The sequence below is a fragment of the Chiloscyllium plagiosum genome, unplaced genomic scaffold, assembly GCF_037043375.1.
Source record: "Chiloscyllium plagiosum isolate Xiang-an unplaced genomic scaffold, Cpla_swu_hap1 HiC_scaffold_3, whole genome shotgun sequence".
Classification (NCBI taxonomy): Eukaryota; Metazoa; Chordata; class Chondrichthyes; order Orectolobiformes; family Hemiscylliidae; genus Chiloscyllium; species Chiloscyllium plagiosum.
Window position 1 is genome coordinate 149154882 of NW_028270141.1, and position 25295 is coordinate 149180176.

The 25295-nt window shown below is 47.1% G+C and overlaps 1 pseudogene; it reads left to right on the top strand.

Moving 5' to 3' along the window:
- Positions 1–15404, top strand: LOC148151781 (uncharacterized; annotated as a pseudogene).
- Positions 15405–25295: the final 9891 nt, after the last annotated feature.

Genomic DNA, 25295 nt, shown 5'->3' on the forward strand with positions numbered 1-25295 from the left:
ATGAAAGCAGAAGACAAAACTGGAATGGTAATAATAGGTAAATTAATCTCAGGAATGGCCAAGGAACAATTAATCGGTACAACAGGTGAGACTGAAAGGAACATTATACAATGAACTGCACAAAGTGGAAAGGAAGATCCCTGAAACGCATGCGAGGAAGAGAACTGTCAAAGTCAATGGAAGCAACGATGGATCTGAAAGCATATACTGGGTTAAAAGGAGTTTTTAGTTCTGCTATGCATTATAGAATCACTACAGTGTGGAAGCAGGCCATTCAGCCCATTGAGTCCACACCAACCCTTTGAAGAGCATCCCACCTAGGCCCCCACCCCGCTTACCCTATCCCTGTAACCCTGCATTTCCCATGGCTAATCCATCTGGGCCTGCACATCTTTGCACTGTGGGAGAAAACTGTGACAATACAATGGCTTTAAGAGCTCTATTTTGTCCTGGTTTTTTTAAGGAGAACATTTTTAAGAGAGAGGTGTTGAGATGTCTATTGGAAACTCATCAAGTAAACAGCTTGTGAGGCCGTAGGTTTTTTTAAGTTGGAACAATAGAAACCGCCTGAATGGGTGTGGCCAAGCTCTCACAGAATCAGAATTTTTATTTTATTTTGTTTTCAGTAGCAGTTGTTTTTTTTAGATTAGATTAAATTACAGATTAGATTACAGTGTGGAAATAGGCCCTTCGGCCCAACAAGTCCACACCGACCCGAAACCCACCCATACCCCTACATTTACCCCTTACCTCACGCTACGGGCAATTTAGCATGGCCAATTCACCTGACCCTGCACATCTTTGGACTGTGGGAGGAAACTGGAGCACCAGGAGGAAACCCACACAGACACAGGGAGAACGTGCAAACTCCACACAGTCAGTCGCCTGAGGCAGGAATTGAACCCGGGTCTCTGGTGCTGTGAGGCAGCAGTGCTAACCACTGTGCCACCGAGGCCTTGAAGAATTGGAAGTTACTTTTTCCCTCTCCCGGTTACAGCTAAAAGCTGGGGGCTGCTGGAGTTGCATGTGAGACAATTTGTTTTCTGAATTTGCCTTTTGCCACGGGTGTGATTATGAAAGTTACTATTCAGTAGCCGGTTAATTTATTATTCTGTCAAGTTTACCAATAGAGTTACAGCTAAGCCAATTATTTTCTTTTTTTTGTTATATTTTAAATAGAGTGTATGAATAAAGTGTGTTTGCTTCAAATCGAGTAGTCTGATCAATCAAATTGCATCAGGAGCGCAACACCTTATATTTACCTTAAAATAAGAAAAAGATAAGGTCTGACTAGCTTCTTAATATATTCTGAGGTCTGGTAGATAACAAAATCCACACAGACACGGGAAGATTGTGCAAATTCCATACAGACAGTCACTCGGGTCTGGAAACAAACCGACGTGCTAATACTGGGAAGCAGCAATGGTAACCACAGAGCCACCATACCACACATTAGTTGTGGACTCCTTTAACTGTGTAGTGCCTGATATTCTTTGTACAGTCATGATTTGGAGATGCCAGTGTTGGACTGGGGTGTACAAAGTTAAAAATCACACAACACCAGGTTATAGTCAAACAGGTTTATTTGGAAGCACTAGCTTTCGGAGCATCGCTCCTTCATCAGGTGGTTGTAGAGTATACAAGTGTAAGGCACAGAATTTATATCAAAAGTTTACAGTGTGATGTAACTGAAATTATACATTGAAAAATACCTTGACTGTTTGTTAAGCTCTCATCTTTTAGAATGACCATGATTGTATCACTTCTTTCATACCTAAATCACAAAACTTTTTTTTAAAAAGTTACATTCTCAGGTTAACTGTAACAACTGGTGTCATCCAGATAAGATGTTAAGATGTTGAAGGTGTTAGCCCCCTGTGTTCCCTGTCTGGGCCATAATGTTTAGATTGATTCTAATCTAAAAAGTGAGATAACAGAGTCTTACATGGATTCATGCAGTTTTTGAGCAAAGTACAATGTAACTCTGCAAGTACAAATTTACCCCATAAACGTATATGTTTATGTGTGCATGTGGGTTTTTTGATTTTAGATTAGATTACTTACAGTGTGGAAACAGGCCCTTCGGTCCAACAAGTCCACACCGACCCGCCGAAGCACAACCCACCCAGACCCATTCCCCTACATCTAACACTACGGGCAATTTAGCATGGCCAATTCACCTAACCTGCACATTTTTGGACTGTGGGAGGAAACCGCAAACACGGGGAGAATATGCAAACTCCACACAGTCAGTCGCCTGAGGCGGGAATTGAACCCGGGTCTCTGGCCCTGTGAGGCAGCAGTGCCACTGTGTCGTCCACGAAGTCCGAAGTCCGCCTTGGAGGATGGTCATGTGAAGGTCCGAGGTTGAATGTCCTAGACCACTGAATTGTTCCCCAACTGGGAGAGTTTGTGTGTATGTATGTGTATCTGTCTGTCTGTCTGGGCTGGGGAGGGTTGTGAGTATGAGAGAGTGTGTACATGTGTGTGTATATGAGTGTAGAGTGTCTAAGTCTGTGAGAGGGGGTGTGTATGTATGTCTGGGGTGGGGGGATTGTGAGTGTCTGTGAGAGAGAGTGTATATGTGTGTGTGTGTGTGTGAGAGTGTAATGTGGTCTAAGTCTCTGAGAGGATACATGTGTGGATGTGGGAGTGTGTGTGAGTGTCTGTGTGTGTGTATAGGAGTGCCTGTGTGTGTGTGTGTGTATATGTGTGTCTGTAGTGTAATGATGGTCACCTGTAATGTGACATGAACCCAAGGTCCCAGTTGAGGCCCTCCCTATGGGTACCGAACTTAGCTATCAGCCTCTGCTCAGCCACTTTTCGCTGCTGCCTGTCCCGAAGTCCACCTTGGAGGATGGTCACCTGAAGGTCCGAGGCTGAATGTCCTGGACCACTGAAGTGTTCCCCAACTGGGAGGGAGCCCTCCTGTCTGTTGATTGTTGTGTGGTGCCCATTCATCCAGTGCCATAGCCTTTGCTCGGTTTCCCCAATGTACCATGCCTCAGGGCTGTTCAGGATGTGGGGATCACCCCTTGCAACATTTCTCCTCTCCCACATTCCATGGTTTATCTTCCAAAGGGGTAAAATCCTGGCAAGCAAACAGAAATTGCTGGAGAAACTCTGTAGGTCTGGTAGCAGCTGTAGGGAGAGCACAGAGTTAAAATTTCAGGTCCAGTGACCCTTCATCAGAACTGAGAAGTAGCATGTGGTAGGAGCAGGCGGAAAGAATGGGTGTTCCCGGGCAGTCCTGTTGGTGGATTTTGGGAATAAGGTAGAAGGGGACTGTATGAGGTGGTGGGGGGGGGGGGGGGGGGGGGGGGGGACTCTGAGCTTGGAGGCTGTGTGAAGATATCCCCAGGAACAATGAGATTAGTGACAGCCTGGCATCGCATGGCAGGGTCATGGTTCAGGGGGAGATAGGAGGAGCCCAAGAGCCTGCACAATGTAGAGGGCCAGTGCACCAGATAACAACAACAGCACCCTTGTTGGGAAGCTGGAAGTTAGGGTTTGATCTGAGAGCAGGTCACCCCTCTATTGGCTGAAATTCCAGCTAGAATCTGAATGTTCTATTGAGATTTCATCTGACATTCCTGAGAGGCAGCCATTTGTTGCCAGTGTGAGGGCAAGTGATAAGTTTCAGGTGTAAATTGTTTCCATGTTTCACCCATAAAGCCTCAGTGAGACACTAGCCCAAGATACTGACTTTTACACTGAGAGCTGAGGGGGAAATGGTTAGGGTTTGGGTTAGAGATTGGGAAGCCTTCCTACCAGAATCAGCAGATGCCCTATCACCGGTCATAGCAATAGATGGGCAGTGCCCTGTGCCTGACAAATCCATGCCTTCCCTCTAACTCTGGCAGAATATATATGCTGGAGGGCACAGATGGGCACAGTCTGAATCACTTGAGCCCAGGCAACATCCTGGTGAAAGTGAGTACTGGAGATCAGAGTCAAGGTGAGAGTGGTGCTGGAAAAGCACAGCAGGTCAGACAGCATCCGAGGAGCAGGAAAATCGAGGTTTTGGGCAAAAGCCCTTCATCAGGAATCCAGGATTTGCCTGAAACGTCGATTTTCCTGCTCCTCGGATGCTGCCTGACCTGCTGTGCTTTTCCAGCACCATTCAACACCCTGGTGAATCTCCTCTGCATCCCCTCCAGTGCAATCACATCCTCTCTCTGGTACTGTGACCAGAATTACACACACTGCTCCATTAGTGGCCTAACAAACATGTACAGCTCCAACATAACCTCCATGCTCTTGTATTTAATATCTTGACTAATAAAGGCAGGTACCCCATGTGCCCTCCTAACCACCTTCTCCACCCTGTCCTGCTGTGTTTAGGGATCTCACCAAGATCCCTCTGATCCTGTGTACTTCCTAACTCCTATCATTCATCATATACCGTGGGCGGCACGGTGGCACAGTGGTTAGCACTGTTGCCTCACAGCGCCAGAGACCCGGGTTCAATTCCCGCCTCAGGCGACTGACTGTGTGGAGTTTGCACGTTCTCCCCATGGCTGCGTGGGTTTCCTCCGGGTGCTCCGGTTTCCTCCCACAGTCCAAAAAGATGTGCAGGGTCAGGTGAATTGGCCAGGCTAAATTGCCCCTAGTGTTAGGTAAGGGGTAAATGTAGGGGTATGGGTGGGTTTCGCGTCGGTGTGGACTTGTTGGGCCGAAGGGCCTGTTTCTACACTGTAATCTAATCTAATCTAAAAAAATCTAATCTAATATACTCCTTTGCCTTGCTAATCTTCCCAACATTCATCGCATCACATTTTTCAAGATTCAATTTTATTTGCCACCGTTCAGCCCATCTGACCAGCCTGTTTATATTGTCCTGTCGTCTAACGCTTTCTCCCTCACTGTTTATCACCACACCAATGTTTGTGTCCTCTGTGAACCTGCTGATCATAGCTCCTACATTCATGTTCGGATCATTAATGTACACACCAAACAGGAAGGGGACCCAGCTCTGAACCCTATGGTATACCACTGGACACAGGCTTTTCCAGTCACACATATACCCTATGACCAGCATCCTCTACTTCCTGCCATTAAGCATTCAGACAAACTAATGGTATAAATCGAGGTAAATGAATATGACGTCATAGCCATTACGGAAGTAGAGTAGATCAAAACTGGGAACTTACCATTCCAGGATATATGACTTCTTGGAAAGACAAGATATGGAATAGGTGGTGGGATAGCACTATTTAATAAGAAAACAGTTGTGAGAGACAATTGAGGCTCAGATGATGGAGAGTCCACTTGAGCAAACGTACAGAGCAGCATGGGAAAGTAGACATTGGCGGGAATAGTGTACAGACCCCCCAAACAGTGGTCAGGCTACAGATAATAAAAAGCATGTGATAACAATAAAGCAATAATCATGGGTGACTTCAACCTTTATGTTGGTACGGTTTTAATCAAATTGGAAAGGGGGTCAAAGTCAGTGATAGCTCCAAAGACTGTGACAAATTCAGAATCCAGCAACAGAAGACTGAAAGGTAATAAAGACAGAGAAAATAAATAAACTAGTGAGAAAAATAAAAACTGACAATAAAAGCTTCTTTAAAAACAAATAAAAAGGAAGAATGAGGTCAAAGTGAAAATGGGTCCCTTAGGGAATGAATATGAGGAACTGATTTTGGGGACCAAGGAAAAGGCAGAGGAGTTAAACCGATATTTTGTATCAGTCTTTATGGTGGAACATACTGTGACCATTCTCTAGATGTTAAAGAATAAGGAGGAAAAATCAAATATTATCACATTCACTAAAGAAATAGTATTAGACAAACTGATGGGGTTGAAGGCAGATATGTCCCTTGGCTCTGACGGGACTGAAAGCAGGTAAATCCCCTGGCCCAGGTGGTTTGCATTTTAAGATCATTATAGATGTGGCTACAGGGATAGTGAATGCACTGGTTGTAATTTTCCAAAAAATTCCTTGGATTCTAGAGAAATATTGGTGAATTGGAAAATTGCTGATGCGACCTCTCTTCAAAAAAAGAGGGAGGCAAAAAAAGTGATTACCTATACGCTGATCAGCCTAACATCTATTGTTCGAATATCACTGAAATCAATTATTAAGGAAGTAATAACGGATCATTTGGAAAATCATAATCTAATTAAGCAGAGACAGCGTGGGTTCATGAAAGAGAAACCATGTCTAATTAATTTATCAGAGTCTTTTGAGGAAGCATCAACCAGAGTGGATAGAGGGGAACTAGCAGATGTGCTGTATTTGGATTTCCAGCAGGCTGTGGGGCAGAGTCCTTGTATATATTTGAGACTAATAGGGGACTCAAGGTTTCCAGGGAATGTGGATATGAGGAATGTCGAATCAACCATCTCCTGTTCCTATTTCGAATGGTCTATCCAACCCCAAATCCAATGGGTTCTCATCATCTTGACCAGTGTCCCTTCTCTGAAGCCTTACTGTAGTCCCTGTGGCTGCATTACCCTTACCTACACACCTAGTCACCATCTTCAAAAATTCAGTGTAATTTATTAGAGGTGATCTGCTTCTGACAAAGCCTAGTTGACTATTTCCTATTGATCTACCTTCTCTAAGGGAATCTCTGTCCCTCAGAATTCTCCCTGATAGTTTCCCTACCACTGATATCGGCCTGTAATTACTTGGTTTATCCCTACCATCCTTCTTGAATAATAGGGCCACATTAGCGATCCTCTCGTCCTCTGGCAACGATCCTGTGGCCGCAGCAATTTTGAAAATTAATGTCAGAGCCCCCTGTCATTTACTCCCTTGCCTCCCAGGGCAGCTTGGGATACACTTCATCTGGGCCCCTGTATAAGTCTACTAAAGCCACCCCCCCAATGCCAATTTGTTCAAATATATAACAGTCCCCTTCCCTCATTTCTACACTGACATTGTTCTTCTCCAATGTGAATGTAAATTACTCCACACATTTGTGACTTTGGTGCCTGATGGGCTGTACACTTTTCCTTATTATCCTCTTGCCCTTAATACATTTATAAAACACCTTTGCATTTTTCTTTATTTTAATCGTCAGTGCTTTTTTTTAAAATATCCCCTCTTTGCTTTCCTCATTTCTTTTTTTAAACAGTCCCCCTTCATTTTCTACATTCCTCTAGGGCATCTGCTGTTTTGCGTCTATGGTATTTATCATAAGCCTCCATTTGTCCCTTATCTAATCCTGTACATTCCCCAATATCCAGGGTTCTCTGGATGAGTTGGTCCCACTCTTAACATCTGTGGGGACCTTTTGGCCTGCACTCTCACTATTTTCTTTTTGGAAGAGTCTTCCATCCCTCTCATGTAGATTTTCCTGCAAGTAGCTGCTCTCAATCCACTTTGGCCAGATGTTGTCTGATCACATTGAAATCTGCCTGCCAAAACTCAGAACCTTTACTCCCGCTGCATCTTTTACTCCCTTTTTTTGTGACTACCTTGAATCATATTGATTTATGGTGACTATTACTGAAAGGCTTCCTCACTGACACATCTGCCATTTGCCTGGTGTTGTTCCCTGAATTTAGTTTTAACACCACCTTCTCTCTCGCTCTCACTCTCGCTCTCTCTTTCACTCTCTCTCTCACTCACACACTCTCTCTCTCTTTCTCACAGCTGGCTTTTCGGAATTTGTCCTCTACATCTTTCACATCTTTCAACTACTGGGGAAGTTGAAATCCCTTACGATTATTGCCCTACTATGTTTACAGCTTTGAAATTTGCCAGTACGTCTGACGTTCTCTCTCTCAGTTGAGGTATTCATGAGGGCAATCATTTGGACAAAAATAAGGTGCAAGGGAATTGGGGGGAAAAGCATGAGAAAGGCACCAGGTGTTGATGTCAATTTAATAAGTCAATGCAGGTAAGATGGGCTGAATGTCCTCCTTTTTGCGAATCCGGCTGTTTGTGGGGAGTCGACTATAAACCCTGCCCCATTTTCGTTTTTAGATTTTATCCACGAGGCCTCAGTTGAGGAACTTTCCAGGATTTCATCCCTCATTCCCACAGTAAATTCTCTCCCTGACCAATATAGCACCACCTCCTCTGTCATAGCCACCTCACTTCTCATCTAAAACTTCACTGGCTTTCCTGGCCCTGGCTCCAGGGTGGCAGACCCCATCCAGGTGTCACGTCTGTGGCTGCAGAAACCCCTGTCTGTACCCCTCGCTGATGTTCTCTCTCAGCATATGCTCCCTGCTTGTGCAGCTGGGCTCTGACAGAAACACTCAATCTTACCATTTTCTAGCACACAGAAGATGCGTCTGGTCTGTCTTCTATTTTTAGACTATTTCCCAGGTCCCCACACTCCCCAATTAATTGTAATACGTTCTCTCTATATCTCCCATCTGTTTTGTATAATCATAGTATCAGGTGTACAGAATGCCCTATCCAAAAATGGATCCAGACAGTGAACGCTCCGATTGAGAAATCCTTTTTCTAAAAATGTTTTGAGCATGTCCAAGGGTCTCACAACAGCATTTTAATTTGGTACTTGGCAGCAGAAACATGGAAGAAGCAGTCACGCATTTTTAAAAGACTGACTCTTTTTAATGCTTTGTAACTGTTTTATGTTTCAGGTTAATATTAATATCTAAGACCTTATTTTGGGTCCACACACTGAGTTTTCCAACATCAGTCAGAAAATTCCAAAATCTGGAGATGACAGGTTCTCAAGTGTTCTGCACAGGATAGGTTCCAGTAAATTAATAAGTGCAGGGGCTGTCAAAGAAAGAGAGAGATGAAGATAACTGAAAAATAGTGTAAGTATAATTTCTGACCTACCCCTTTTTCCATTCAATGTGAGCTTTGAACACTGCCATTTACAGTGTGTTTTGATCAGTGTGATGCAGCGACACCTGATGGTGATGTGGTAGAATGCAGGTGGAATGAACAGGAAATAAATGCATTCCATTCATTGAGAGGCTGAGGAGGTGAGGCAGCCTGTGTTCTACAGGTTGAGAAGGGTACGACAGAAGGTGAGATAATTGGATTAGCAAAGGGTGAAGTGCCAGGTTTTCAATTTGTTTTTTTCTGTCGAGGAGCCCCATCCTGAAGGAGATGAGGGACTCCGCAGCTTTGGGAGAATGGGAAGCAGGTGGCAAAGTGGAGAATAAAGGGTACAGAGGATGACATAAATGGAGCAAGTCAGGAACATTCAGGGAACCAGCGATGTTGTCTGTAGGATACGATTCTGGGAGTCTGACCGCGCCAGGCTGTTGCAGGAGCAGTCTGTGAGACAACGGATTCAATGTTGGCACTAGTTCCCAGATGTTGGTCAGGAGGATTTTGCGGTGTGGATAGGGCTGTTTCTGCCGTTGTCTTTTCCACTGCCTTCATGAATGTTGGGCAAGGTGGTCCATCGTGTCTCATTGCTCTCATGAGACTCTGTAGCAGCTGATACAGCTTGCTCAGTCACTTCAGAGGGTGATCCACAATGCTGTGGGTCTGGAGTCACATGGAGGCCAGAGCAGATAAACATGGCAGAGTTACTTTCCCTGAAGGACCCCTGTGGACTGGATGCTATGACTCTCGATAATGTTTTGATTGTCGTCGTTAGGCTTCCAATTCTGGGTTTTCCTTTTTTTTTGCTTCTCATGAGAACGACAAGGCTTTGTTCCAACAGAGCAGCTATCTTTCGCGATGCACGTTCACCAGATTGTAGGTCGTCCGGGCGATAACATGGGGCAGCATCCTGAGGGCAGAGGGCAGTTCCTCTTGGGAGCCAGTCCTCAGGATTAAGGGTCCTCCGGAAAAGATAAAGGGCCAACAACAAGCTCTTCCCGGAAGGACATCCCCCGTGAATGACATCCGAGAGAACAATGGTCCTCCAGCAGAGAAACGATTGCCTAGGTCAGACTCAGCGTGAACAACCCTCGGACCTGGAGAAATTGTGACATATCCAGACCATCTGCGTTCGTGACATCGGAGACCGGAGGGCAGATTGAGCTGTGTTAACTATAGGTGTATGCATGGATGTATCTTTTTTTAAATTTTGAGATAGACGGATTTCTAAAGAACTTGCTGGAGATTTTTGAGGAGGTAACAGAAAGACCTGACGTGATAATATTGTGTATGTGGTTTACACAGACTTCCTGAGGCGTTTGATACAGTGTGAGGAAAATTGAAAGGTCACGTTATACCAGATCAGTAGTAATGTGGATACAATATTAGCTGAGTGATACGCAACAGACAGTAAGGGTCAATGGATATTTTTGGGCTGGAGGAAGGTTTATGGTGGATTTCCCCAGGGGTCGGTGCTGGGACCATTGTTTATCCCGAATATATATTAAGGACCTGGGTCTTGGTGTACAGAGTACTCTTTCAGAGATTACAAATGATGTGAAATTTGGAAGAATAGTAAACTGTGAGGAACTGTAAACTGAGGAGGGCAGTGTGGAACTCTAGAAAGGACCTTGACCAGTCAGTGGAGAGGGCAGATGGGCAGCAGAGTTCACACAGAGGTGTGAGGTACAGCACTTTAGTAGGAAGATACTGAAAGACAATATAAAATAAGGAGTACAATTCTTAGAAGGAACAAAAGCAGAAGTACCTGGGTGTATATGTGTACAGATGATTTAAAATGGAGAGAGCAGTAAATAAAGCGTGCAGTGTTCTTGGCGTTAATAATAAGGGCACAGCAGTCAAGAACAAAGTAATGTTGAACTTGTATAAGACCTCTGCTAGAGTATCCTGTACAGTTCTGGGCGCCATGTTACAGGAAAGGTTGTGAATACACTGGAGAGGGTGCTGAGGAGGGTTATTAGGATGGTTCTAGTGATGAGGAACATCAGTGACAAGGATAGACTGAAGACGTTGGAACAGTTCTCCCTGGAGCGAAGGGGGTTGAAAGGAGATAGACAGTAGACAATAGGTGCAGGAGTAGGCCATTCTGCCCTTCGAGCCTGCACCACCATTCAATATGATCATGGCTAATCATCCTTAATCAGTATCCTGTTCCTGCCTTATCTCCATAACCCTTGATTCCACTATCCTTGAGAGCTCTATCCAACCCTTTCTTAAATGAATTCAGAAACTGGGCCTCCACTGCCCTCTAGGGCAGAGCATTCCACACAGCCACCACTCTCTAGGTGAAGAAGTTTCTCCTCATCTCTGTCCTAAATGGTCTACCCCGTATTTTTAAGCTGTGTCCTCTGGTTCAGATCGAGGTTTGTAAAAGCATTGATTGGGCTGGATAGAGTATATAGGAAGAAGCTGTTTCTGCTCATAAAAGGAACAAGAACAAAACAGCATAGTTTAAAGAGACATATAAAGTGAGTTTTGAGAAGATTAGTAGCTCAGGTTGAGGTTTTGGATGTAGGTTTGCTCACTGAGCTGAAAGGTTCATTTCCAGACGTTTCATCACCCTACTAGGTAACATCTTCAGTGGGCCTCAGGCAAAGCAGTGTACATGAATCCTGCTTTCTATTTATATGTTTGGGTTTCTTTGGGTTGGTGATGTCATTTCCTGTAGTGATGTTATTTCCTGTGATGAAGTCACTTCCTGTAACATTTCTCAGGGGGTGGTAGATGGGGTCTAACTTGATGTGTTTGTTGATAGAGTTCCAGTTGGGATGCCATGCTTCTAGGAATTCTCGTGCGTGTCTTTGTTTGGCTTGTCCACTAAAGAGGAGGAAAACAACAACAAACATACCATTCCTAGATGTCACAGTAGAGCGAACAGCCAATGGGGAACGTCAAACCAGCGTCTACAGAAAAACACCACATACAGAACAAATATTGAACAACAGGAGCAATCACCTCAACATACACAAACGAAGCTGCATCAGAACATTATTTCAACGAGCCAACACACACTGCAGCACAGAGGAACTATGCAGAGCAGAGGAAAATCACCTATACTGTGTATTCAAAAAGAATGGGTACCCTATGAACGCAGTCTGCCGATTTCTCAGCAACAAACCCAAACAAACAGACAAAACATGTCCAGAAACCTTAGCCGTTCTCCCCTACATCAAAGACATCTCGGAAATGAATGCAAGACTACTCAGACCCCTTGGCATCATGGTAGTCCACAAACCCACCAACACACTAAAGCAGCAGCTAATGAACTTGAAAGACCCTATACAGACAATGAGCAAAACTAACGTCATTTACAAAATACCGTGCAAGGACTGTAACAATCACTACATTGGAGAAACAGGCAGAAAACTAGCCACCAGGATACATGAACACCAACTAGCCACAAAATGACATGATCCTCTCTCACTAGTATCCTCACATACGGATGAGGAAGGACATCACTTCGACTGGGACAACACATCCATTTTAGGACAAGCCAAACAATGACACGCACGAGAATTCCTAGAAGCATGGCATTCCAACCAGAACTCTATCAACAAACACATCAAGTTAGACCCCATCTACCACCCCCTGAGAAAAGGAACAGGAAGTGACTTCACCACAGGAAAAAACATCACCAACCCAAAGAAACCCAAACATATAAATAGAAAGCAGGAATTTTCAGCATTGCTTCGCATGAGGTCCACTGAAGATGTTACCTAGTAAGGTAACAAAATGTCTGGAAATGAACCTTTCAGCTCAGCAAGCAAACCTACATCCAAATCATATAAAGTGATTTGCAAAAGAAGCAAAGGAGGGAGTGGGGAAAAATATTTCCACACAGTGAATAGTTGTGTATGTGGTCACTGCCTGGAAATGTATTGGAGGCAGGTTCAGTCGAGACATCCAAGTGGAATTATTTGGATAGAAGTGGTGTGCAGGGCAATGAGAAAAAGGCAGGAGATTGGCATGAAGTAATGATGCTCATGATGGGCCGAAGGGTCTCCTTCAGTGCTGTAACCCTTCTCTGATTTAGTGATGTCTCCCTCACTCTTGTGGTGTTTCTTACCTCCAATTCTGACCCCATTTTACCACATACCATTCTCAGAAAAATTTGCCACTCAGTGGATATCCCAGGATTCTTCAGTATCCCTTGCACTGGGAGCATCTTCAAATGCCCTTTATGCAACCAGGCAAGCTCTGCTACTCCAGAACGGTCCCTGGACATGGCAAAAAGGGGGAAAATCAGTAACCACTGTGTGGGCAGGAATGTGGAGGTACTGGTGGATAGGGCAATGCAGAGGTGGGACTTCCTTTGCACTCAGGACAGACAGAGGAGGAAGATACAGGATAGACCATTCCATAACGATCCAAAGCTACCATCCAGATCAGTGCAGTCTCAGCTGTCTGGACAAATGCACGGTTTTATCTGCAAGTAGCTATTCCTTGTCCTCTTGGTCCAAAGTGTATCTTATCAGAGTAAAATTCGCCTTCCCCGCTTATGACTTCAATGTTTAAATGTTCCAGTATTGGTGTGATCTCTCACACTGATCTCCTGGAGCTGAGATGACTGACCCCCAACAAAACACAACCATCTCCCATTGCAGAGCACATATGACATGGACCCATTGGAAACTGTTTACTATCCAGGAGACCTGGACATCTTGCTAAGCACACTCAAGCAATGGCCCATGGAGCTTAATCCAGATCTGTCCGAAACCAGAATAACGGCACTCCAGTCAACCTTTCACCAGAGACTGAAGATTCATGTAAAGGGGAGGTTAGTAGGGGCATCTCCATCCTAATGTACTGATGTATATCTCCACTGCCAGAGCTGCTGAAAACTGAGGCCTTCTGTATTGGATGTGGTTTTCACCTGAGGGTAGAGGTGCTGATAGCTGGGGCTGCCACCAGGTGGCAGACTGGGGAAGGCAGAGGTGAAATCTCAAATGGAGAAGGTCAAACTGAGGTGAAAACAAAAAATACGAACTCCTCACCAAAGCTGTGCACTCTGAGACGTGGAAAGGCTGAGAGAGAGAGAGAGCGGATGTTTTATATGTATCCTCATCCCAATGCCTGGGAATCACTCCCAGTTAAACACTGCAGTTTTGTTCATAAGACATAGGAGTGGAAGTAAGGCCATTCGGCCCATCGAGTCCACCCTGCCATTTAATCATGGCTGATGGGCGTTTCAACTCCACTTACCCGCACTCTCCCCCTAGCCCTTAATTCCTTGCAAGATCAAGAATTTGGTCAAGTGTTCAGGAATCTGACAGATTGCTGGATAGAATTGTTGAGGATGTCCATTGGAAGGAGCTCTCGTTGCCTTTAGAGAGATTCAATGTTTGTACTGGAGAGTAAATCTGTGGTGCAGTGTCATGTCCCTACCTCTGAACTAGGAGAGCTCTTACCTACTCCAGAGCTGTATAATAACATTACAAAACAGCTCCAGCGCAGAGTGAATATTTCAAACGTATTGGTCTAACTGTTGCCTTCCAGTGCTGATATGAGTGAGTGAGACTCCCCATGTGATCAGGATAACCAGGGAATACTGGAGGTGGAGGATGGGGGGGGCAGCCTGTACCTCACAGGCACAAACACAGCAGCACATATCAAAGCTGCTACTAACAGAGGGGGATGCTAGCTGGGGGCAAGGGTGGGGGGGGGGGGGGGGGGCAAAGAGGGAGGGAGAGAGAGAAAGAGGGGGAGAGAGAGGGACAGAGAGGGAGAGTGAGGGAGAGTGAGAAAGGGGAGAGAGGGAGGGAGAGAGATAGAGAGAAAGGGGAGAGAGAGGGAAAGAGAGGGAGAGTGAGGGAGAGAGAAAGGGGAGAGAGAGGGAGGGAGAGAGATAGAGAGAAAGGGGAGAGAGAGGGAAAGAGAGGGAGGGTGAGGGAGAGAGAGAAAGGGGAGAGAGGGAGGGAGAGAGATAGAGAGAAAGGGGAGAGAGAGGGAAAGAGAGGGAGAGTGAGGGAGAGAGAGAAAGGGGAGAGAGGGAGGGAGAGAGATAGAGAGAAAGGGGAGAGAGAGGGAAAGAGAGGGAGGGTGAGGGAGAGAGAGAAAGGGGAGAGAGGGAGGGAGAGAGATAGAGAGAAAGGGGAGAGAGAGGGAAAGAGAGGGAGGGGGAGAGAGAGAGAAAGGGGAGAGAGAGGGAGAGGGATAGAGAGAAAGGGGAGAGAGAGGGAAAGAGAGGGAGGGGGAGAGAGAGAAAGGGGAGAGAGAGGGAAAGAGTGGGAGGGGGAGAGAGAGAAAGGGGAGAGAGAGGGAGAGGGATAGAGAGAAAGGGGAGAGAGAGGGAAAGGGGTCCCTCCTCCCTACCTTTTATCTTAGCCTGCTTGGCACACTCTCCTCATTCCTGAAGAAGGGCTTATGCCCGAAACGTCGATTCTCCTGTTCCTTTGATGCTGCCTGACCTGCTGCGCTTTTCCAGCAACACATTTGAATGAGTTAACTGACATCACAAACTAAGGTCCACCCTTCACGATACATAGGTATCCTGTCAGTGGTGGGAGCTTACAGAGTTGTGAGGTGATTTTTTTGATGTGTGTTCACCAGAGTTGTGGAGAACTCTCCCGAGGGACTGTTCTTCATGTTAATGGCGTGCAGCTAAAGTTGTGATGTAGATTTATGCTGAGGCTGAACCTATCTCCCACAAAAGACAATCACATGTCTTTGATATAACGTAACTACTAGACCAGGTAAGGATGGCATTATCCTTCCCTAATGGACATTAGTTAACCAGATAGAGTCATACAGCATGAAAACAGACTCTTTGGTCCAAATCGTCTATGCCAACCACATATGCTAATCTAGTCCCATATCCCTCCCTATTCATATACCCATCCAGATTCCTTTTAAATGTTGTAACATTCGCATAAACCAAATCATCCGCCGACATTTCCGCCACCTCCAAACAGACCCCACCACCAGGAATATATTTCCCTCCCCACCCCTTTCCACCTTCCGCAAAGACCGTTCCCTCCGTGACTACCTGGTCAGGTCCACGCCCCCCTACAACCCACCCTCCCATCCTGGCACTTTCCCCTGCCACCGCAGGAACTGTAAAACCTGTGCCCACACCTCCTCCCTAACCCCCATCCAAGGCCCTAAAGGAGCCTTCCACATCCATCAACGTTTTACCTGCACATCCACTAATATCATTTATTGTATCAGTTGCTCCCGATGCGGTCTCCTCTACATTGGGGAGACTGGGCACCTCCTAGCAGAGCGCTTTAGGGAACATCTCCGGGACACCCGCACCAATCAACCAAACCGCCCCGTGGCCCAACATTTCAACTCCCCCTCCCACTCTGCCGAGGACATGGAGGTCCTGGGCCTCCTTCACCGCCGCTCCCTCACCACCAGACGCCTGGAGGTAGAACGCCTCATCTTCCGCCTCGGAACACTTCAACCCCAGGGCATCAATGTGGACTTCAACAGTTTCCTCATTTCCCCTTCCCCCACCTCACCCAAGTTCCAAACTTCCAGCTCAGCACTGTCCCCATGACTTGTCCGGACTTGTCCTACCTGCCTATATCCTTTTCCACCTATCCACTCCACCCTCTCCTCCCTGACCTATCACCTTCATCCCCTCCCCCACTCACCCATTGTACTATATGCTACTTTCTCCCCACCCCCACCCTCCTCTAGCTTATCTCTCCACGCTCCAGGCTCACTGCCTTTATTCCTGATGAAGGGCTTTTGCCCGAAACGTCGATTTCGAAGCTCCTTGGATGCTGCCTGAACTGCTGTGCTCTTCCAGCACCACTGATCCAGAATCTGGTTTCCAGCATCTGCAGTCATTGTTTTTACCTCATTGTTTTCCTGACAATCGTCAATGGTCATGAGACTCTTACTTCAAGATTTTTTATCAACTACAAATTCCACCATGGGCCACAGCAGGATTCAAACTCTGGTCCCCTGAACACCAGCTGGGTCTCCAGGTTGAGAGTCTAGTGATAATTCGACTGGGACACTGCTTCCCTGCTACTTTGAGCAGCCAGCAGTAAGGATAGTGGTGGTGAATTGACTCAAGGTATCCCAGCTGGTTCTGGTCCAAACTGACGTTTACATGGTGTAGAGGGGCTGGTGTTGGACTGGGGTGGACAAAGTCAGAAGTCACACAACACCAGGTTACCCAACAAAGGAGCAGCGCTCCGAAAGCTTGTGATTTCGAATCAACCTATTGGACTATAACCTGGTGTTGTGTGACTGGTGACTTTTACAATGTGCCGGCAGCTAGCCTATAGCATCACTATACAGATATGAGGGTGAACAAAAAGACCCAAATACACTACAGCACAATATTGGCGATAGTTCAAAGGATAAACTGTAATTAACCCACGCAATGAGGGATGGCGCACACTGCAATTATGAAATTATCTCTAAGAGTTCCTTCAGGTAAAGGATTATAGATTTGGCACAAAGATGTAACTGCTCAGCATTAAAGTGTGAACAAAGAAATTCACCAAGCATTCTTAGACACCACCTTCCAAACTCGTGACCACTTCCATCTTGAAGGACATGGGAACACCACCACCCTCAAGTTCCCCTCAAAGCCACTCCACATCCTAAATATATCCTGATATAAATGATTTCTGATTAAGGGCTTTTGCCTGAAACGTTGATTTTCCTGCTCCATGGATGCTGCCTGACCTGCTGTGCTTTTCCAGCACTGCACTCTCGATGCTAAATATATCGCCGTTCCCTCACTGTTGCTGGGTCAAAATCCTGGAATTCCCTCCCTAAGGCCATTATGGAGCAGAGCAGGTGGACTGCAGCGGTTCAAGAAGGCAGCTCACCCCCACCTTCTCAAGGGGCAACTAGGGACAGGCAATAAATGCTGGGCCCAGCCAGCGACGCCCACATCCCATGAGTGAATAAAATAAACAGTCCCCCCCACCTTTGTTAAGGACATATAGTTGGTTTTTAAACACATCTCTCCCTGATCTCACCACCTGCCCGTGAGGAGATTATGATTTGATATTTCTCCTAATTTTGAAGCGAGGAGGATGTCTCTCCTCACTCCCTCTGTTGGTGGACTCTGACTTGGTAAGGACTGCAATAACACTGTCGTAAGGTTGAACCAGAGGACGGTTCATTTCATAGACACATTCACATCTTGAGAACACGGGGACACACACAAACACACACGATGAGTCAGCATCAGGAAAGACAAAGAGATTATTCAATGATGACAATTTAAGTACAAAAGAAAACTGCTGAGGGAGACCAATTTAACAATTTGAATCTGAAATCCAAAGGTTGAAATATGGCGTTAACCATCTGGTTGACTGATGGTCCAAAAATTGGGAAGACATATAAACTGATGAAATTAAAAAAGGAGAGTGTGTACGATGCCCGACAGGTGAACTGTACCAAATACATTGCTGGAGAGTGTCTGGGCTGGGTCATTCAGTATATTCAAGGCTGAGACAGACAGATTTTTAATCAGCGCGGGAGGCAGGATTGTGGGGAAAAAGAAGGAAAGTGCATTTCAGGATTACGAGATCAGTCATTGAATGATGGAACAGACTTAATGGGCTGAATGGCCTGCTACTGATTCTATGTCTCATGGTCTAAGGGAATGTGATCCTTTATCGCGAGAGAGAATTTGAAGGTAAAGTGAGGATTATGCTTCTTTAATACAGGGGAAGTTCTTCTGAGTTTATCACAGGTCAAGTTCTGATAGTTTGAGACAGGGTAGGATTAGCCTGCAACCACTTTCTCCAGCTGACAACAGTTTTGGAGAATTCTGTGAACACAACTTCTGGAAAGAACTCAAAAGCCTTTCAACGCTGATTGCAGGGTTGAATTGTCAACAGGTATTCAGAGCAGTTCTCTGCATGTAAAGTGCTGTCATAAAGGCCGTGACAGTAATGTTTGGTCAGTTCTGCAGTGGAAAAACCCCAATGATACAGTCTCCTCACATTCACAGGAGAGCAACATGGAGATGATAGTGAATCTCTAGCGCCTAAGTGTTGCCGCCTGGAATGTACCTAATGTACAGTGCCATCATCACCTCCCCTGTGCTTGAAGAAGCCAATTTACATTAGAATTCGAAAGGGAGGTTAATTGAAGCAGCTAGAGAAAGCAGATTCTGGATTAGTGGTGCTGGAAGAGCACAGCAATTCAGGCAGCATCCGACATCCGAGGACAGGCAAAATCGACGTTTCGGGCAAAAGCCCTTCTAGAGAAAGCATCTGACTTAAGGACAAAACATATAATTGTGCAAAGACGATTGGCAGGTCAGGTTATGAGGAACATCGCAGAAAGACAAGAAGGTTAATCAATATGAAGAAAGTAGAGAGTGACAGGAAGCTGGCTAGAAATATATTAAAAACTCAGCAAGAGTTTCTACATGTAATTACGAAAAAGAACAAATAAAGTTAGTGTGGTCCTCTAGAGGGTGAGAATGAGGAGCCCCTTGTAGGTAATCAGGGAATGGTGGATGAAATGAACACATGTTTTGCTTCTGTCTCCACTGTAGAGAATACAAAAACATCCCAGTAATTGTCGTGGTGTAGGAGGAGGTACAAGAGAGAGAAACAGAACCTTTGTTAAATTACAATCAGTGCATCATTCCATCAGTAAACACGGCACACAGATAATGTGTGAGTCTGAGATCATATCACAGTGTGAATAGTTATTGTTGTCACAACAAGAATGTAACCTTCAAGGGATATGACAACATGTAGAGAAGCAAGAGAAACTCAGGTCAAATCTCAGAGGGGGAACAACTTAGAGTCATAGAGTCACAGAGATGTACAGCATTGAAACAGACCCTTCGGTCCAACCCGTCCATGCCGACCAGATATCCCAACCCAATCTAGTCCCAACTGCCAGCACCCGGCCCATATCCCTCCTAACCCTTCCTATTCATATACCCATCCAAATGCCTCTTAAATGTTGCAATTGTACCAGCCTCCACCACTTCCTCTGGCAGCTCATTCCATACACGTACCACCCTCTGTGCGAAAAAGCCCATTTTATATCTTTCCCCTCTCACCCTAAACCTATGCCCTCTAGTTCTGGACTCCCCGACCCCAGGGAAGAGACTTTGTCTATTTACCCTATCCATGCCCCTCATAATTTTGTAACCTCTATAAGGTCACCCCTCAGCCTCCGACGCTCCAGGGAAAACAGCCCCAGCCTGTTCAGCCTCTCCCTGTAGCTCAGATCCTCCAACTCTGGCAACATCCTTGTAAATCTTTTCTGATCCCTTTCAAGTTCCACAACATCTTTCCGATAGGAAGGAGACCAGAATTGAACGCAATATTCCAACAGTGGCCTAACCAATGTCCTGTACAGCCGCAACATGACCTCCCAACTCCTGTACTCAATACTCTGACCAATAAAGGAAAGCATACCAAACGCCTTCTTCACTATCCTATCTACCTGCGACTTACAATAGAGTGAATGTAACACATTAGAAGTGGTTGTGGGTTTGGAAGGTGCTGTCTGAGGATCTTCCTGCAGTGCATCTTGTAGATAGTACACACAGTTGCTACTGAGCGTCGGCGTTACTATTCCAAGGCTGGACTCGGAAGAAAATTGGAACCAAATCGGATTTGGTGCAATCAGTTACAAAAATTAAGGGATCTTGTCGGATGAAGAGAGAATATTCCTAGCTTGGAGTGGACTCCCCGGTGCTACCCCACGTGATTACTAGTGCACCCCCCACCCCACCCTGTACTCCCCCTTCCATGTGTCAGTGACATGTGGAAGTCTCCAAGCAGTGAGCCCTACTGTTTAACTCCGGTCCACCCTCCCCGTTCCCCCAGTCTCACCTTGAGTGTCTCAGTGGGAGGGGTGTGAGGGAGTGGGGGTGTGAGGGAGTGGGGTTGTGAGGGAGTGGCGGAGGGGTGTGAGGGAGTATAGAGGGGTGTGAGGGAGTATAGAGGGGTGTGTCGGGGTGGGTTGAGGGGTGTGAGGGAGTGGGGATGTGAGGGAGTGGGGGTGTGAGGGAGTGGGGTAGGGGTGTGAGGGAGTGGGGTAAGGGTGTGAGGGAGTGGGGTAGGGGTGTGAGTGGGTGGGGGTGTGAGCGAGTGAGGGAGTGGGGATGTGAGGGAGTGGGGGAGGGGTGTGAGGGAGTATAGAGGGGTGTGTCGGGGTGGGTTGAGGGGTGTGAGGGAGTGGGGTAGGGGTGTGAGGGAGTGGGGTAAGGGTGTGAGGGAGTGGGGTAGGGGTGTGAGTGGGTGGGGGTGTGAGCGAGTGAGGGAGTGGGGATGTGAGGGAGTGGGGGAGGGATGTGAGGGAATGGGGGTGAGGGAGTGGGGAAGGGGTGTGAGGGAGTATAGAGGGGTGTGTCGGGGTGGGTTGAGGGGTGTGAAGGAGTGGGGATGTGAGGGAGTGGGGGTGTGAGGTAGTGGGGTAGGGGTGTGAGGGAGTGGGGTAAGGGTGTGAGGGAGTGGGGTAGGGGTGTGAGTGGGTGGGGGTGTGAGGGAGTGGGGATGTGAGGGAGTGGGGAAGGGGTGTGAGGGAGTATAGAGGGGTGTGTCGGGGTGGGTTGAGGGGTGTGAGGGAGTATGGAGGGGAGTCAGGGGGTAGAGATGTGAAGGAGTGAGGGAGGGGTGTGAGGGAGTGGGGAAGGATGTGAGGGAGTGGGGTAGGGGTGTGAGGGAGTGGGGTAGGGGTGTGAGGAAGTGGGGTAGGGGTGTAAGTGGGGAGGGGTGGGGGTATGAGGGAGGGGTGTGAGGGAGTGGGGGAGGGGTGCGGAAGTGGTGAGGGGTGTGAGGTAGTGGGGAGGGGTGTGGGGGAGGGGTGTGAGGGAGGGATGTGGGGGAGGGGTGTGGGGGAGGGGTGTGATGGAGTGGGGGAGGGATGTGAGGGAGTGGGGGAGGGGTGTGAGGGAGTGGTGAGGGATGTGGGGGAGGGATGTAAGGGAGTGTGAGGGTGTGGTGTAGGGGTGTGAGGGAGTGGGGAGGGGTGTGAGGGAGTGGGGGAGGGATGGAAGGGAGTGGGGGTGTGAGGGTGTGGCGTATGGGTGTGAGGGTGTGGTGTAGGGGTGTGAGGGAGTGGGGAGGGGTGTGAGGGAGTGGGGGAGGAATGTAAAGGAGTGGGGGTGTGAGGAGTGGGGTAGGGGTGTGAGTGGGTGAGGAAGTGGGGAGCAGTATGAGGAAGTGGGGGAGGGATGTAAGGGAGTGGGGGTGTGAAGGAGTGGGGTAGGGATGTGAGTGGGTGAGGAAGTGGGGAGCAGTGTGGGGGAGGGGTGTGAGGGAGTGGGGGAGGGGTGTGAGGGAGTGGGGAGGGGTGTGAGGGGGTCAGAATTGGTGGGGGGGTGTAGTGGGGGTATTGACTGTAACTAGAGACCTCCCTCTTTTCTGAATGCAGCAACACGATGCACCGGGAGGGAAGTGAGAGAGATGGAACCTTAAAGCAGAGGCACTCTGTCTCCAGCTTCTTCAACTAGGGACGGGCAATAAATGGGTCAGGAGGGATATGGGCCGGGTGCTGGCAGGTGGGACTAGATTGGGTTGGGATATCTGGTCGGCATGGACGAGTTGGACCGAAGGGTCTGTTTCCGTGCTGTACATCTCTATGACTCTAAATATTCTGTTTGAAATGGCCTTTGGTGCTGGGCCTCACTGTGGGGGCTGGGGGCAGGGAATGAGCTGCAGCACCACCCCCACATACAGCCAGGACAGAGGCTCCAAGCCTCCCTACAACGTTTCCCCTCCAGGCCCAGCTCACCCAGGCTTCCCCCTCCCGGTCCCTCCTCACTGAGACAATGCCAGGTCTGGAGCCTGGGACCTACGGCCTGGGGTCTGGTGATGGGGCTTGGGGTCTGGAGCCTGGGGCGTGGGGCATGTGGTTGCAGGCCAGTCACAGCATTTTACTGCTTCATATGGATCCAGTGTTACGGAATATGGTCTAAAAATAACCAGTCGTTTCGCAAATGTCAATACGATAGTGTGTGCATGGTACCAGGTAAACATGTCCACACCCCTCTCCAAATAAACCCTCCACCTGATTATGTGAGTTACTGTTTATGACAGAGCTTTTCCAGGCTTGTCTGCAGTGTAAAATGGTAGTTGTTGCTGTCTGGCCATTGGCTATTGTAAATTAAATTCTGTTACACCGCCATGCTTTTTAAAATATACTTTCACATTCAGGTGTCACTGGCTGGGGCCCAGTATTTATTGCCCGTCCCTCGTTGCCCCTTGAGAAGGCGGGGGTGAGCTGCTTTCTTGAACCGCTGCAGCCCACCTGCTCTGGGTTGCTCCATAATGCCCTTAGGGAGGGAAATCCAGGATTTTGACCCAGAGACAGTGAAGGAACGGCGATATATTGAGGTTGTAGACTTGTTACGTCGAACCAGTGTGACATTTCGCTTCGTCGCTGGATGACGTCGACAGTGTGTCTTCGATACAGTGTTGGTGCTCTGTCCTGCCTGGCATTTAGGTGTCTCTGTTTGTTGGTCCTTTTGGTTTCGTATCTGAGTGGTTTATATACAGGGTCCTGTTCAATGTGTTTATTGATTGAGTTTCAGCTGGAGTGCCAGGCTTCAAGGAATTCTCTGGCGTGTCTGTGTTGCCTGTATTAGGATGGTTACATCGTCCAAGTTGAATTTGTGTCCATTGTTGTCTGTGTGGTTGGAGATGAGAGAGTACTGATCATGTCCAGCAGTGGCGAGCTGTTGTTCATGCACTCGTGTGGTCAGCTTTCTTCCTGTTTGTCCTATCTAGTGTTTATCACAGTCCTTGCAGGGTATCGTGTATAGAATACATAGAAGAATACATAGAAGAATACAGCGCAGTACAGGCCCTTGGGCCCTCGATGTTGCGCCGATCCAAGCCCACCTAAACTACACTAACCCACTATCCTCCATATACCTATCCAATGCCCTCTTAAATGCCCATAAAGAGGGAGAGTCCACCACTGTTACTGGCAGGGCATTCCATGAACTAACGACTCGCTGAGTGAAGAACCTACCCCTAACATCAGTCCTATATCTACCCCCCCTTAATTTAAAGCTATGCCCCCTTGTAATACCCGACTCAATACGCGGGAAAAGGTTCACACTGTCAACCCTATCTAACCCCCTAATCATCTTGTACACCTCAATCAAGTCACCCCTAAACCTTCTTTTCTCTAGTGAAAACAGCCCCAAGTGCCTCAGTCTTTCCTCATACGATTTTCCTTCCATACCAGGCAACATCCTGGTAAACCTCCTCTGCACCCGTTCCAATGCCTCCACATCCTTCCTATAGTATGGCGACCAAAACTGCACACAATATTCCAGATGCGGCCGTACCAGAGTCTTATACAACTGCATCATGACCTCAGGACTCCGGAACTCAATTCCTCTACCAATAAAAGCCAGTACGCCATATGCCTTCCTCACCGCACTATTTACCTGGGTGGCAACTTTCAGAGATCTGTGTACATGGACACCAAGATCCCTCTGCTCATCCACACTACCAAGTATCCGACCATTAGCCCAGTACCCCATCTTTTTGTTATTCTTCCCAAAGTGAATCACCTCGCACTTAGCTACATTGAATTCCATCTGCCACCTTTCTGCCCAGCTCTGCAGCTTCTCTATATCCTGCTGTAACCTGCCACATGCTTCCTCACTGTCAACAACTCCTCCGACTTTCGTATCATCCGCAAACTTGCTCACCCAACCTTCTAACCCCTCTTCCAGGTCATTTATAAAAATGACAAACAGCAATGGTCCCAAAACAGATCCTTGCGGAACACCGCTAGTGACGGCACTCCATGAAGAAACTTTGCCATCAACTACTACCCTCTGTCTTCTTCCATCCAGCCAATTCCTAATCCAAACCTCCAACTCACCCTCAATGCCATATCTCCGTATTTTCTGCAGTAGCCTACCATGGGGAACCTTATCAAACGCCTTACTAAAATCCATATATACCACATCTACCGCTTTCCCCTCATCAACCTCCTTCGTCACCTTTTCAAAGAATTCAATAAGGTTTGTGAGGCACGACTTGCCCTTCACAAAACCATGCTGACTATCCTTGATCACATTATTCCTATCCAGATGTGCATAAATCCTATCCCTTACAATTCTCTCTAAGACTTTGCCCACAACAGAAGTGAGACTCACCGGCCTATAGTTACTAGGGTTATCCCTACTCCCCTTTTTGAACAAGGGAACCACATTTGCTATCCTCCAGTCTTCTGGGACTACTCCTGTAGACAAAGAGGACATAAAAATCAAGGCCAATGGCTCTGCAATCTCCTCCCTTGCTTCCCAGAGAATCCTAGGATAAATGCCATCAGGCCCAGGGGACTTATCTATTTTCACCTTTTCCAGGATTTCCAACACCTCTTCTCTACATACCTCAAAGCCATCCATTCTACTTATTTGTGACTCAGTATTCACATCGGCAACAATGTCCTGTTCCTGAGTAAATACTGAAGAAAAGTATTCATTCAGTGTCTCCCCAATCTCTTCCGCCTCCACACGCAACTTCCCCCTACTATCCTTGACTGGACCTATTCCTACCCTAGTCATTCTTTTATTCCT